Source organism: Misgurnus anguillicaudatus, chromosome 23, assembly GCF_027580225.2.
Source record: "Misgurnus anguillicaudatus chromosome 23, ASM2758022v2, whole genome shotgun sequence".
NCBI lineage: Eukaryota > Metazoa > Chordata > Actinopteri > Cypriniformes > Cobitidae > Misgurnus > Misgurnus anguillicaudatus.
In genome coordinates, this window is record NC_073359.2 from 11,857,244 (window position 1) to 11,872,071 (window position 14,828).

At 37.1% G+C, this 14,828-nt stretch overlaps 1 long non-coding RNA gene across 1 annotated transcript; it reads right to left on the reverse strand.

The window, feature by feature from the left end:
* Positions 1-623: 623 nt before the first annotated feature.
* On the reverse strand, positions 624-11,647 carry LOC129423429 (uncharacterized). The gene is made up of 6 exons (XR_012366093.1): positions 10,613-11,647; positions 3,446-3,466; positions 3,152-3,218; positions 2,872-2,941; positions 1,456-1,626; positions 624-979 (listed from the first exon to the last, which is right to left on the reverse strand). It is a non-coding gene; the product is annotated as an uncharacterized lncRNA (long non-coding RNA).
* Between the last annotated feature and the right edge of the window lie 3,181 nt (positions 11,648-14,828).

Consider the following 14,828-nt stretch of genomic DNA (forward strand, 5'->3'; position numbering starts at 1 on the left):
GATATCATATTACAGAATTTTAAATCAAGTCATGCACTAACTCAGTCATAATAACAATGTTCAAATACAAAATACGTTTAGCAAATATTTTATCCTGTAACACACAAAACATTTACACACACATATCACAGCATCAATTCATGAACAATACATTCAAATGCAGTCATAAGCAATGTCAAAAACTCATACATTCAAAATATTATTCTGAGTAAATTGTAATTTCTTGCAGCAACAGCTTTTTCAAAGCCAATGTAACATTTACTCACCGTTTCATTTCACAGTATTATCAAATAATCTTAGTACAAATTCAGTTATAACTATAGACGGTTTCAGCAGTAACAACATAAACAAACGGCTGTCGCGGTCCGCATGAACTTCCGATAAACTCCGCTAAGAATAAAAAACAACAAAGTTCTTTAAACGCATTTTATTTATATAACAAGCAAAAAACAACAACACATAGATTAGCTCGGAAACCAAAACATTTGTTATTTTCGACGAGGCATTTGTTCAAGAGATCAGTTTAGCAACTAGTCAGACCATTAAAAAAGCAAAACCGGAAGTAAGGTTCGGATCCAGACGTGTATCACGTGCATCCGATGAAACCGTCTATAAGAATAATAAAAAAACGTAACAAAAACTCTCCTTCGTATACTTATTTTGCTTTTAGAAGCAACAGTAGTAACATGTATACACTGTAGTTTCATATTACAATATTATAAATCAGTGCATGGACAAATTAACTAAAAGAAACCTTTAAGATAAAAAAGAACTTCACAAACCTCTGGTGAGTTGAGTAGAATGTATTTGCTTTAGTAGCTTAATAGTTTTGCTTAATTCATAAAGTCCTGAATAAAGGTGGATATATACATGATGGTTCAGGCCAGAGTTCTTCCTTTGAACCATCTTCCCACTTCTTTTGCTCACCTGGAACTTAGAGGAGCACTTGCTGTTGTCGGGGCTGATCCTCACAATAAATCTTTACATAAAAAAATAATTCATTAGATCATTTGATGTGTAAGAGAGGGACACTCCACTTTTTTAAAAAATAGTGCCATTCCTAATCGTTGCTATACAATAATATCCTCATATTGCTCAGGCCCACTGTAATTACCACAAAGGACCAGCAGTTGCTAATAGATGACAAGACTTTGCCACTTCCTGAAATCTAAAATCATATATAAAAGCCCTTATGTCCTTCCTAACCTGTATGCACTTTCTTTAGGGGAAAACAAAAGAAGATATTTTGAAGAATGATTGTTACCAAACCACTTTTGTTGATGGGAGTCAACAAACCAACTAAACATGTTTGGTAAACAACATTTTTCAAAATATCTTCTTTTGTGTTCCTCTGAAGAGAGAGCATACAGGTTAGGAAGGACATAAAAGTAAGTAAATGATGAGTCTTTCTTCAATATTTACCAAATGTTATAGCATACTGAAAGATGTACTTACCTCTGAATAAACTCCAAAGTAGTGGCTGCTTGCACATGGTACTCGATGTTGAGCACGTAGTAGCAACCAAAGTGAACAACAAAAGCTGAAGAAATGGTAGGTCAATCGCAGGAAAGCGGACTTAGCCTTCAATCGGCAGCATCCATTTTTTGTTTTGTAGATCTGGATCCTCTGAAAATAATTAATTAATAATAGCGTTTGTTATTTGATTTTGGTGTAAGTAACAATATTTAGATGTTAGAGCTTTTCTCAATAATTTGAAATCTATCATTTTAAAGTGATAGTTCATATGTCCCCAAAATTCTTTCATCATTTACTTACCCTTGTATTGTTCTAAGCCTGTAGGAGTTGATTCTGTTGTATTTATTAGTACACAAAAGAAGATATTTTAATAATTGATGGTAAGCACGGTTGATGGTACCCACTGACTTCCATAGTAAGAAAAACAAATACTGTGGAGGTCAAGGGGTATTGTCAACTATTAGATAACCATCATTTATCAAAATATTATCTTCGCTCAAGAAATTTAACTCATGCAGGTTAAGAACAACACAAGAATAAGTAAATGAGTACAGAATACAATTTGGATTAAAGGGATAGTTCGGCCAAAAAATGATATTAATCCCATGATTTACTTACCCCCAAGCTGTCCGAGATGCATATGTACATCGTTTTTCAGACAAACACATTTTCAGATGTTTTAGAACTTTCAGTTAATTAAATGTGAAGTTACGGGGTCCACGTTCTTCAAGTCCAAATGTGCGTACATCCTTCACAAAAAAGTGGCTCCAGGATGATAAACAAAGGTCTTCTGAGGGTAATTTGCACGGTGTTGTTGTAGAAATATCCATATTTAAAACTTTATTAATGAAAATAACTTCCGATAACGCTGCCATCTTAGACTCCTCTGTATTCAGGAGAGAGTATTAGTGTAGTGTACGCACTTTTCTTAGTGACATATGACAAATTCGGAGGGCGGGGGCACAGAGCAGCAGCAGAGTAATCTCTGTAAGTTGCGTGATCTTGAATGCGGACCCGACTAAGATGGCGGCGCTACCGGAAGGTAGTTATTTTCGTTAATAAAGTTTTAAATATGGATACTTCTACAACAACACCGCGCAGATTACCCTCAGAAGACCTTTGTTTATCATCCTTGAGCCGTTTGGATTATTTTGTGAAGGATGGACACACTTTTTTTGGACTTCAAGGACGTGGACCCTGTAACTTCACATTTAATTAACTGAAAGATCTAAAACATTTTCTTAAATATCTGAAAATGTGTTTGTCTGGAAAATGATGGACATATGCATCTCGGATAGCTTGGGGGTGAGTAAATCATGGGTTTATTATCATTTTTGGCTGAACTATCCCTTTAATCTTTTTAATGTTCCCAAAGTATGTGTTAAAGAATCTTACCAAGCATGATCAGCCGTGGAGTGGAAGCAAGGGAAAGCGTGATCTCTGCATCTGCCGTTGTTGTTGTGACCTGCACACACACGCACACACGCACACACACACACACACACACACACACACACTTTTTCTTACTGGCAGTTATATCAATTTAATTCAACGACCCATCGTCAATTATTCCTTGTTAGATGTGCATGTTAGAGAGAAACTGAGAGACTGACTTCAAAATAGCGTTAAACACAAAAGCTCAGTTTGTCGCCTAGCATTTCATATGAACACTCACCTGTACCAAATGCAGTCAAACACGAAAAAGAGAACCGTTTATGTTGATATGTCGATGGTGAAATGTTCTAAAAAGGGGAAGAAAATAATTAAATATCATTATTTGCACAGAAAGTTGCGTTTTGTTGTCTTAAACGAGTTTCTACCTCAAAGCTCTCTAACTATCTTGTTCACAACAGTCGTGTGAGGTAAATTACCGTCAACTGCGTGTTGTTCAGTGTTTAAAAAAAGTGTTTCAAATTAATGAACTAAACCAAAAATATTAAATATGGTAAGAAATCACAAGATTACTTACCTTTGCAGATGGTGAAATGTTCTAAAAAGGTGTGAGAATCTAAAGATGCCCCTTCCCACCCCCACTATTTACTTTATAATCTAAACCGAGCATATTCATGTATATCCTGCTTTCTATGAAATTTATGCTTGTATGCATATGAAGCATCCTTCTTTTGAGTGGTGTCCTTTCCTATGGTATGGTTCCCATAACAACTTTATCCTGTGCCTTAAGTTTCAAATGTATACACTGTATATCGTAATGCAACATGTTTAGAGTATATGTCTGCTTATGCCGTGTTCACATAATTGTTTAACATATGCTGTCCAGCTCTGAGCTGGTTCACTCAAATTTCCTCTTGATGATTGATGATCTTGCACTTACTATGTTGGGAGGTATTACACCATATCCTCTAGCTTTGCTGCAGGTTGATTGTGGTTGGGTCAAGTAGGGTAGGCTAAGGACATGTTCCAGACCCAACTTCTCTGTTTTAAGCACCACTTCCTTGCACGTAGGTAGAACATAAAACTGTCTAGGTTGTTTGCTAAAAGGGCATGCTTGCAGGGTTAATTTATCACATGATTGTTTGTCTCGACAAATTTGCTCAATGTGTTGATCACAAGATTATGACTAATGGTCCCAAGGTGACTAGCATTTCCTTTCTGTATCCTATATAAGCTGTAGGATGTCTAATAAACTTTGGTCTATGTTTGAACTGCATTTCGGTGTCAGTGTCTTTCATGGTCCCCTGATATATATCAGACTTCTCTGCTGCTCATCTCAGACCTCATCGAACTACCTCAGCGCAGAAAACTAAAGAAACTCTCATACCTCTAGACCTGCTTAGAATTAGATTCTAACAGTTGGGCGCTCGTCCGGCGAAAGGGGGGAGATCCTCCGACAGATCCGGAGACCGAAAATTCGAACACCGCAGATCGGGAAGGACCTACAAAAGGGGTAAGTGTTTGCGATATTTCTAATTTTGAAATACAGCGCTTACCCCCTGTAGTGTCCGGTCTTGTGACTCGAGACAAGATTTTTAATTCACTCGGGGCCGAAAAGGCAGGTAGCTGATGCTACAGAATATAACGAGTGAGGTGCTCGCTTCGAAGGACAGAGGGATTTGGTCGAGATTAAATTCGAACACGAAGTTCCGTGAATAGCTGGAGTTGAATACTGCCAGCTACATAGCTAGACTATGGATCGAAGCGAAGTCAAATATACAGCTGGAGCTCACTGTATATTTGGGATCGCGGTGTTGGTAAATTGTTATTTAATCGTATATTTTACGAGTGCGGCCCGTTTTGAATAAGCTGATTGGAAATAAGCTAACAGTGAAAAAGCTATTATTTGCATATGCCCTTTGAATGAAATTGTGAACAAATAAAATTTGGACTAATTCGCTGAAATTGAATTTGTAATTTTGAAATAATAAATTGCTAAATCGATGACTGAATTTTACAATACGAATTGACAAATGAATGTCTAAAATCTACGAACGGTACGAAATTATAACTGAGGCTGAGCGGAGGAGCACAGAAAAAACCCGGGTGTTTGTCTATTGCTTATTTGTGCTTATTGCTGTTTGCTTGTTATTGCTGCTATTATTTGTTTACATTGTGTTGAAGATGGGTGATTCTGCTACGGCCAGGCAAAAGCCTGATGAATTTATGTATACAAATAATAGAGGTTTTTATGTTGAACTGTACGTCACTTAGCGGTTAGTAATATAATAACTTTGCATTGAAAAACACCAACGCAAGATGCGCTGCCATATTTTATGTCGAATAGTAGGCTAACAGCCTAAGTTTATCGTCGCCACAGATTGCTGTAAAATACGTGAATGTTTTGCAATCTCACAAGAGGTATGCACACGTCACAGGGGCAGATTTGTGCTATTTTGTTGAAAACATTGGAGAGCGATGTAACAAAAAACATAACTGATACGTGCCGCTGTCTGATTCGGGAAAACCATGTGACTGGAGGTGAGGGGACTGCAGCCTCTCGCAATCCACTCACACGGGAAGATCATGAATATCATGATATGCTTTTTGATCAGCTGCGCGTTCTTCTAAATAAACGGTTTGGCATTTACCAGTATTTATCATTTGCATTAAACGGGAAAAGGTTGCTTAAGCACCGGAAAGGAAACTGAGATTTGATATAATGTGTTATTATGTGGACAAAGGGGCCACATGAAATGTGACTGTCGTTCAAAAGGGGGGTGAAATTTTATTCCAAGGGCGCAACCACGTAGACAGTCAATGCAACAGCCAAAGCAAGTGCATCAGAAACTATCTGACAGTAATTACCAGACAACTGGCATAACAAAACACAATGAAATGTTCTGACCCCCCCAATTACACCACCTCTGGAGGTAAGAGCTCCAGGTGTCAAACCATTTTTTTCTTCACAAAATTCAAATCATACCAGATGTTTGTCTTAATTTGCTCGGGCGATACATAATGCATAAGTTAAAAATGGAATTTCATGATTCTCATGTTGTTTTCTCTTTTATGTCATGTTTACAGACATACAGTGATCCTCTGCCTATGGGGGGAGGAAGTAAGAAGGCCGACCAAGACCCAGTAGCCGCCCGCATACCACATGATGTAGACACCTTGACTAACCCATGCCTATGAACTCAGTCAAACAATAATACAGGTTTCATTGATATGAAACCATACAAAGTTAAACTTAAACCTGTGTACATCAAACAATATCCTTTGTCAAAAGAAAAGGAAGATGGCATTAAACCTATTATTTACCATTTTGTTTAACAGGGTGTCCTCGTACCTACTCGCCATACAACACACCGATTAACCCGGTGGTGAATGCTGATGGAAAGACATAATGTCTTACACAAGATTTAAGAGCACTCAATAAACTGATAATTCCTCTGTCTCTGATTGTTCCAGATGTGCCGACTGTTATAAATTTTATACCATGCACACATAAGTATTTCTGTCATTGATTTGTGTGCTGCTTTTGTTTCTCTGTTCCAGTGCATCCAGACACACAGCCACTGCTAGCCTTATAGGATAGGGGGCGCAAGAACTAAGAAGGGTATGTTGACTCACCATCCGTCCTCTCCGCTGCAGTGGAAAAAGACATTGAAAAAAAAAAGAGATCAACTTCCTATTTTCGGGTTTGCTGTCTGCTGTATGCCGATGACATCATGGTCTCTGCTCTGACTGAAAAGAACTGTGAGAAAGCCTCCATTATCGTCTGCAATATTCTGGTGGACGCTGGTTTCAAAGCATCAAAAAACAGCTCCAGTGGGTCAAGAAAAAGTTCTCGTGCCTGGGTCACATCATAATGCCAGGTCTTCAAAAAACCTCCACAGTTCAGATTGAACTGATCTGGAAGATTAAATTCCCACGAACTGTGTAACAGCTCCAAAGTTTTCTGGAGTTCATAAACTGTTGTCGCTCATGGAAACCTGAGTGTGCTGCCCATGACGGACATTTGCGGAGCACGATTGATCACAAGGCATCGCCTGCATCACTGATATGCTGGACTGATGAAGCAGAGACTCATTTCATGGCACTGAAACACGCCATTACTGCGGCCCCAACTCTGGGCCATCCGAACTATGCAAAAACTTTTTACCTGCATGCGTGAGAGGCGAAGGGTGTGGCTCTGGGTATCCTTTGGCAACAACAAGGTTGCACTTATAGGCCAGTGGCATATCTGTCTAGAAAACTAGATCATGTAGTTCCAGGTATGCCTGAAATGTCTTTATGCAGTGGCTGCTGATGTTCTGTTTGTACAGGTGGCTGAGAGAACGGTGCTGTCACAGTCAATGATTCTACACATCACATCAAGTAGGTGCATTTTTACACAACACAGGACGGCACAGAGGCGATATGGGTATGAGGCTACGCTGTTGGCAACCAAAAATGTACCGATCCAGACCACTTTTAACATTAATTCCACTTTTGCTGGGAGTTTTGGGACTGGTAGACATGACTGAGCACGATCTAAAACATGATTGCATTGTTGGATTGACTACTTCCTGTTCCTCTAGGGCCGATTTAATGGACTCGCCCCTAGATGGGGGGGTCAGATCTATGTGGATGGCTTATATGCAAAGCCATCGGACGGTGTCTACCGGTGTGGTTATGCTGTGGTGTCGGATACTGGTGAGGTTATTGAAGCCTTTGCTCTAAATTACAACTCAGCACAAGCTGCAGAATTGGTAACTCTATTACGAGCTTGTGAGCTAATGAAAGGAAAAAAGCCACAATCTACACGACTCAAAATATGTGTATTCTAAATTTTGTAAAAACATGGGAAGCCTGAGATTTTAAGACAGCAGATGGTAAGCCTATAGTTTATTCAAATTTGATATGACGGTTGACAAAAGCAGTACAGCTACCGTCTGAAGTGGCAATAGTGAAAGTAAAAGGTCATGAATCAGGAAATAATGACCAGGCTGTGGGAAACAAGAAGAGCAGATGAGGCTGCAAAAGAAGCAGCTCAAGCTCAAATTAAATCACTATTTGAGTATGATGTCAAAACAGACCTTGCTATGGTTGTGCAAGTGACTAACATGATATTGATATAAAATTTTTGCAGAGTCAACCGACGCAGGCTGACCTCGAATATTGGAGCAAGTACGGATGTGCACCAGATGAAAAGGGAGTCATGAGAGACGAGAAAGGAAGAGTAGCGTTTTCAAAACTGGGACTGGTAATTTTAATAAGATATTACCATGGTCTATCACATACCAGTAGTACAAAGGTGACACAAGCAATTAATCCATTTTATTATATTGCAGATAAAAAGAAAACCAACAAATTGATTTTGGACTCATGTTTAACATGTGCAAAATTGAACCCGCATCGAAAAAAACAAAACATGTAGCGTTGCCACACTTGAGGCACCCTTTTAACATGATCAGATTGATTTCACGCATGCTGCCGATTGGAAATTTGAAATATCTTTTTTATCCCATAGAGGATGCGCAAAATTTTGACAAAAGGAAATTATTCCTCGTTTTGGCATACCAAAACAATTGAATCCGACAACGGGACATTTTTGTGTCCAAAGTAACGTAGCTCTAAGCTAAAGCGCTGTCTATTGATTGGCATTTTAATATTAAACGCGAAAATTAAACAGAGGATAACGGAAAAAAAAGGGTAGATTTGCTACCTGCTTTATTATACGAAATAAGAATGACTCCATCTTCAACCAAATAATTGTCTTCATTTGAAATACTAATGGGTAGGCCATTTCCCACCCCGTGGGTCAAAGGCCGCGCAGGCGTTTCTTCCCCAGGTGACCTGGAGGTGATACAAGAAGACTACGTGGTGTCCATAATTGAGAAATTGAACTCTATCTGTACTAATTTTCTTTGTCTCTCCCCTCAGAAAAGCCAACTTACATTTTGCTCCAGGACAGGTTGTTCTAAATAGGAGCCTAAAGCCCACGATGAAATGAGAGCCAAAATACCTCGGCCCAGATAAGGTGATGGCTGTGACAAAGATGGGAGTTCTGATTGACAACCAGCTACAGTGGATTCACGCCTCAGGGTTGAAGTACCACTCTGCCACGGAGCAGGACACCGGAGACAAACCCAGACAACGACTGCTAGTCATGGAGATCAACGGAGAACAACGAGTGAGAGATCTTGATGGAAGTTCCACTGCCGAGAGGATTCGAACCGTGTATAGTGACCAAAGCTTTCATCATCTTCAGCGAGCACATTGTGGAAGCAGAGCAAAGAGTAATGGAAGACAACGAACGCATCACACAACCGACCCTGCAAAAGGGATTCGTAGATCATATGCTGTGGTATATGTGTTTATTTTGAATGATGGTGATCTGAAAGTTTATAGGAAAAAATTAAATAATAAAGGTCTTGGTTTCTTGAAGAAAAAAAGGGGTTATTTAGTAAATTGCAATTTAATAAACTATTTGTAACTATTTGATTTCTGAAATTAGGAAATGTATTTTCTTAAAGTATATGAAACCAGTGCTTTCCAGATGTGTACCCATAACCCTGTTATGCCGTGAGAAATTGAGGGTAACATTAACTGTGTAGAACAAACAATGCATGCCATAAATAATGTATCTGGAGTAAATGGATTAGTGATAACTCGACCGATTGCAATTTCTGGGTGTGGGAAGAATTGTGATCCACTATCGTGTATCAAAGGGGCCATTGTGAGAATCTAAAGATGCCCCTTCCCACCCCCACTATTTACTTTATAATCTAAACCGAGCATATTCATGTATATCCTGCTTTCTATGAAATTTATGCTTGTATGCATATGAAGCATCCTTCTTTTGAGTGGTGTCCTTTCCTATGGTATGGTTCCCATAACAACTTTATCCTGTGCCTTGGGTTTCAAATGTATACACTGTATATCGTAATGCAACATGTTTAGAGTATATGTCTGCTTATGCTATGTTCACATAATTGTTTAACATATGCTGTCTAGCTCTGAGCTGGTTCACTCAAATTTCCTCTTGATGATTGATGATCTTGCACTTACTATGTTGGGAGGTATTACACCATATCCTCTAGCTTTGCTGCAGGTTGATTGTGGTTGGGTCAAGTAGGGTAGGCTAAGGACATGTTCCAGACCCAACTTCTCTGTTTTAAGCACCACTTCCTTGCACGTAGGTAGAACATAAAACTGTCTAGGTTGTTTGCTAAAAGTGCATGCTTGCAGGGTTAATTTATCACATGATTGTTTGTCTCGACAGATTTGCTCAATGTGTTGATCACAAGATTATGACTAATGGTCCCAAGGTGACTAGCATTTCCTTTCTGTATCCTATATAAGCTGTAGGATGTCTAATAAACTTTGGTCTATGTTTGAACTGCATTTCGGTGTCAGTGTCTTTCATGGTCCCCTGATATATATCAGACTTCTCTGCTGCTCATCTCAGACCTCATCGAACTACCTCAGCGCAGAAAACTAAAGAAACTCTCATACCTCTAGACCTGCTTAGAATTAGATTCTAACAAAAGGAAAATAAATATTTATGATAACGTGCACCGAAAGTGTTGTTGAGTCTTAAAAAGAGTTTTCACCACAAAGCGCTTTCCCTATCTAGTCACAACAGTCCTAACGTGTGAGGTAAATTACCGTTAACTGCGTGTTGTTTCAAATTATTTAAACAAATAAAAAATTAAATATGTTAAGAAATCACAGGATTACTCATTTTACTTACCAGCTGTTTAACTTGCAACCATTGTCCTGTGCTCTTTTTTTCTTCGGGCGGGGATATCCGTGCCTTTCTGTAAAGTGTCAGGGTTTCGCGCTCATTTTTTTTTACTGTATTTCGATTTAATGATGGCTGGTCATAGAGTGCAAAAGAGCCTGTACCGCCATATGCACACACAAATTAACAGCGTGTAAGGTCCTCGTTGAGTCATGACTCTTCTCAAAAAATAATGTGACATACAAAACTATAACATTGATTCATGATAACATTAAAAACGTTTACTATACGTGTAATAAATAACAGGATAATCTTTTGCAAGTGAGCTGCGGCGGGTTTGTGTACAGGCACGTGATCAGCACAGACGTGATTACATCCAGGGCTGTGTCTCAATTCGTTCCCTATAGCTCCCGAGGTGAGGAATCATTATATCGTGTAGTATGCGGGTTCGGCCACTGTCAAGGACCCTCACTTTATATTGGAACACTGTTTCGGTTTCCTGTGTCATGGCTGCTTACACGCGTTGAGAAAATTCACAGCTGGTATTCATCACTCATCAACAACCGGCAAAACCTATCTCTAATTTTTAAACACTTACATTTATAAATTAATTCGAATATACAAAATACTTTAATGAAGATGATTATATTGTGTTTTGATAAATAAATCAGCTCTACTTGCACTAATTTAGTTGTTTGATTGTTTTTAGGACTTTGTTTAAGTCTTCTGAATTTTACTTTACATTTTAAATCAATATATAAATACAATAATATTACATTATTTGTATAAGATAGCTTAATCAGAGAGTTAATCCCCAAAAAACAAATTAGCACCACCTGCTATTAAAATACAGTATTTTTAATTAACTGTAAATTTTACAGTAAATAGAAAATACAGTATTTTACTGGCACAAAGATTACATTTCCCACAATGCAACATCAAAATACAGCAACATACTGTATAACATGCCCTACGGTAAAATACAGTTCATATTACAGTAAAATACAGTGTAATTTACAGAAATCGTTAACAGTGTAGCTACCTGCACAGCAGCTAAATGTGGTTACACATGGATCCTGACATTTTATGTGAAAATAACTTGTACAGTACCTGTTTTTTTCCAGCGTGCCCTCAGTTTGAACAGCCAGGGAGGATTTAATGTCATATTATCATTAATCTATTTCAACATTTGTAGTTTGTGTGCTTGAATTTCATGTATACTGCAGGTCGATATTGGTTTAAAACATATAATTACATACTGTATAACAAATATTATGATTCATATTCGCATAAAAAGATATTGGACATAGTAGATTTATTTGTTGTTTACTTGTGGCATTCACAAAAAAAGAAAGAAATAAAAGCCGATACAAATATAATTATTTTATAACAATTAATAAATGGCTAGTTACTTTAAGTTATATACCTAACCTTACACACTGTATATGTAATAGTGCTGTTTCTCCTGCTTTCATATCTTCTGATTTTAGGTCATAAGTAATAGAAACACAGTTTGAGTGACATTTTTTAAGAGTGCTTAACTTTAAACCAAATACACAGATTACTTGCTTTTGCCAGATTTTTGAATGCAGCGTTCCCTAAAACATAATATTTGCATGAGTATACTGCACAACTAACCATAGTGACAAAACTAATAAAATGTTAACTTTAAGTTTTAATAAAAATAAAAAAACATGATTTTAATAATATCTTTTATAGAGGAGCTGTAATCTTGATTTGGCAATGAATTTCTTCATTATTGCAACTTTAGCCTCAACATACTAAACTAATATCATGATGCGTATAATAAATCATAACGCAGGGAATAGTGCAGATAAATGTTGGACAAAACTTTTCCATATACTGTATACTAATTTAAAATGAACAGGTTGTGTGCTGTTCACCTGCATACACAAACACCTGTGTGGGAAAAGGGAGTTAGATTTTTTTATTACATAGACACTAAAAAAAATTAAATGCATTTAAAATTACTCAATTTTTGTAAAGGTAAGTGGTCGCAATTAATTCATTTAAGCTACATTTAAACAAACAAACTATTTTTTTTTAGAAGTGCTGTTCACCTGCATACACAAACACCTGTGTGGGAAAAGGGAGTTAGATTTTTTTATTACATAGACACTAAAAAAAATTAAATGCATTTAAAATTACTCAATTTTTGTAAAGGTAAGTGGTCGCAATTAATTCATTTAAGCTACATTTAAACAAACAAACTATTTTTTTTTAGAAGTGCTGTTCACCTGCATACACAAACACCTGTGTGGGAAAAGGGAGTTAGATTTTTTTATTACATAGACACTAAAAAAAATTAAATGCATTTAAAATTACTCAATTTTTGTAAAGGTAAGTGGTCGCAATTAATTCATTTAAACTACATTTAAACAAACAAACTATTTTTTTTTAGAAAAACAAAACAAAACAAAAAATGTTGTTTAAATGTAGCTTAAATAAATTGATTGCGACCACTTACTTAAAAATTGAGTAAATTGAATGAATCAAGCTTAAATGTTGAATCAAGTTTTTTGCATTTAACATACATTTTTATATTGAGAATCACACGATTTATGATTTACCGTTGCCCTTACACGCTGAACTGGATGAAACGCTCGCACCTAGCACGACAGGCAGCCAATCTTTCAGTGCGATTATTTTTCAATACTTCATTGCCAGTCGGAGACGGGTAGCCCTGTTGCGTATAAAATAAATTGAAAATAGTGAAACCTTATCATTTTCTTTTATATTTTTAGTAAGTCTTGTAAACACATACAGTTTCAATAAGTTATCTTTTTAGTAAAGCCTTTTTTTAAACCTTTAGATCTGAGGGGACAATGCCCCATTTTGCCCCATGTGGTGCTGGGCCTGTATGTGGCCTTTCAATTTAGACATCATGCTGTCTAGGACAGCGTTTCCCAAACAGGGGTCCTCAGCAGCAGGGCTTTAAACCAAATTTTTTCCCAATTGGGGAACAGAAACAGTATTTTAACGTTTCTGGTTTTCGGTTTAACCCTAAAATTAACGTTACTGAACCGTGTTAGAACAAAAATAAAGTTCCCGAACCGGTTAATAACGTTCCGTGTCAGCTTTGGGACATACAAATAAGTAAGCTGATCATTAGGACATTAAACTTAAATTATTAGTCTACATAATTTTCCTTATATCTTGTCATCAAACATTAAAAAAGGCTACATTATGTAAGCGGCATAACTGTAATTCTGAGATGCCTACATTTGTTTCAGCATTATACATGAATTAATTTCTGCCATGTCATTTATTTGCAAACAACTTATTAGAAAAAGAATACTGTGGTTTTTCGAGATCATTTGGTTTGTATGTATCCTGTCAAGAACAGAAAGAATGTTCGCTTGCTATTTGAAACGCATCTCTCCGTGTATGCACTTTTGAGTGCACTTAAACACGCGCACACACACAGACGGAGGACGAATTCAAAACGGCGCTTCGGGAAAAAGATGCAGCATAAACAGTCGCTCCACATAAAGTGTAAATAACGTTGTTTTCAGTGCTTTATTCACCAAATGTATTTTAATGGACTACAGTATGATGACTTTAATGATGACTTAAAATTATTACAAATTGGACAAAACAAGCATTAAAAAAACAAGATGTTTCTTATTTTTTGACCATTTTAGTAGAAAATATATATCTGTCTAGTCATTCCAAGCTCTAGTTAATTTTATTTGGAAAAAATTGAGTGAGTGGGGGGCTTCAAATATTGTTGTGGGCATCTAGGGGCCTTGAATTGTAAAAGGTTGGGAGCCACTGGTCTAGGAAACTTACAAGAATCTCTCTTATTTAAAATGTATTGATTGAATCTGGCTTTGATGGATTACTGTATATTACCAAAGAATTTGATTTTCTTTAAGCCAGGTTTCTTTTTTTGGAACGTGAATAGAGAAGACCTTCAACCCTGCATAGATTATTTTGGCCTAAATGTCAGTACTGTCTAGTACTGTTATCATCTTCCTTTCGTACCTACCGCTATGGAGCGGATAAGAGCATAAATCACAACAAAATTGACTTTATAGCCACAACTGCATAACAATATTTTTCTCATGTGAGTTTTATATGCAAAAAAGAAGCAATGTGATGGTCTTAAACAAATACTGTACAAGGAGTCACCCTGTCTATGAAATTCAGGTTCAGGTCTCATAAACTAATGACAAGATTAAAAAACCTCAAATTTGATTTT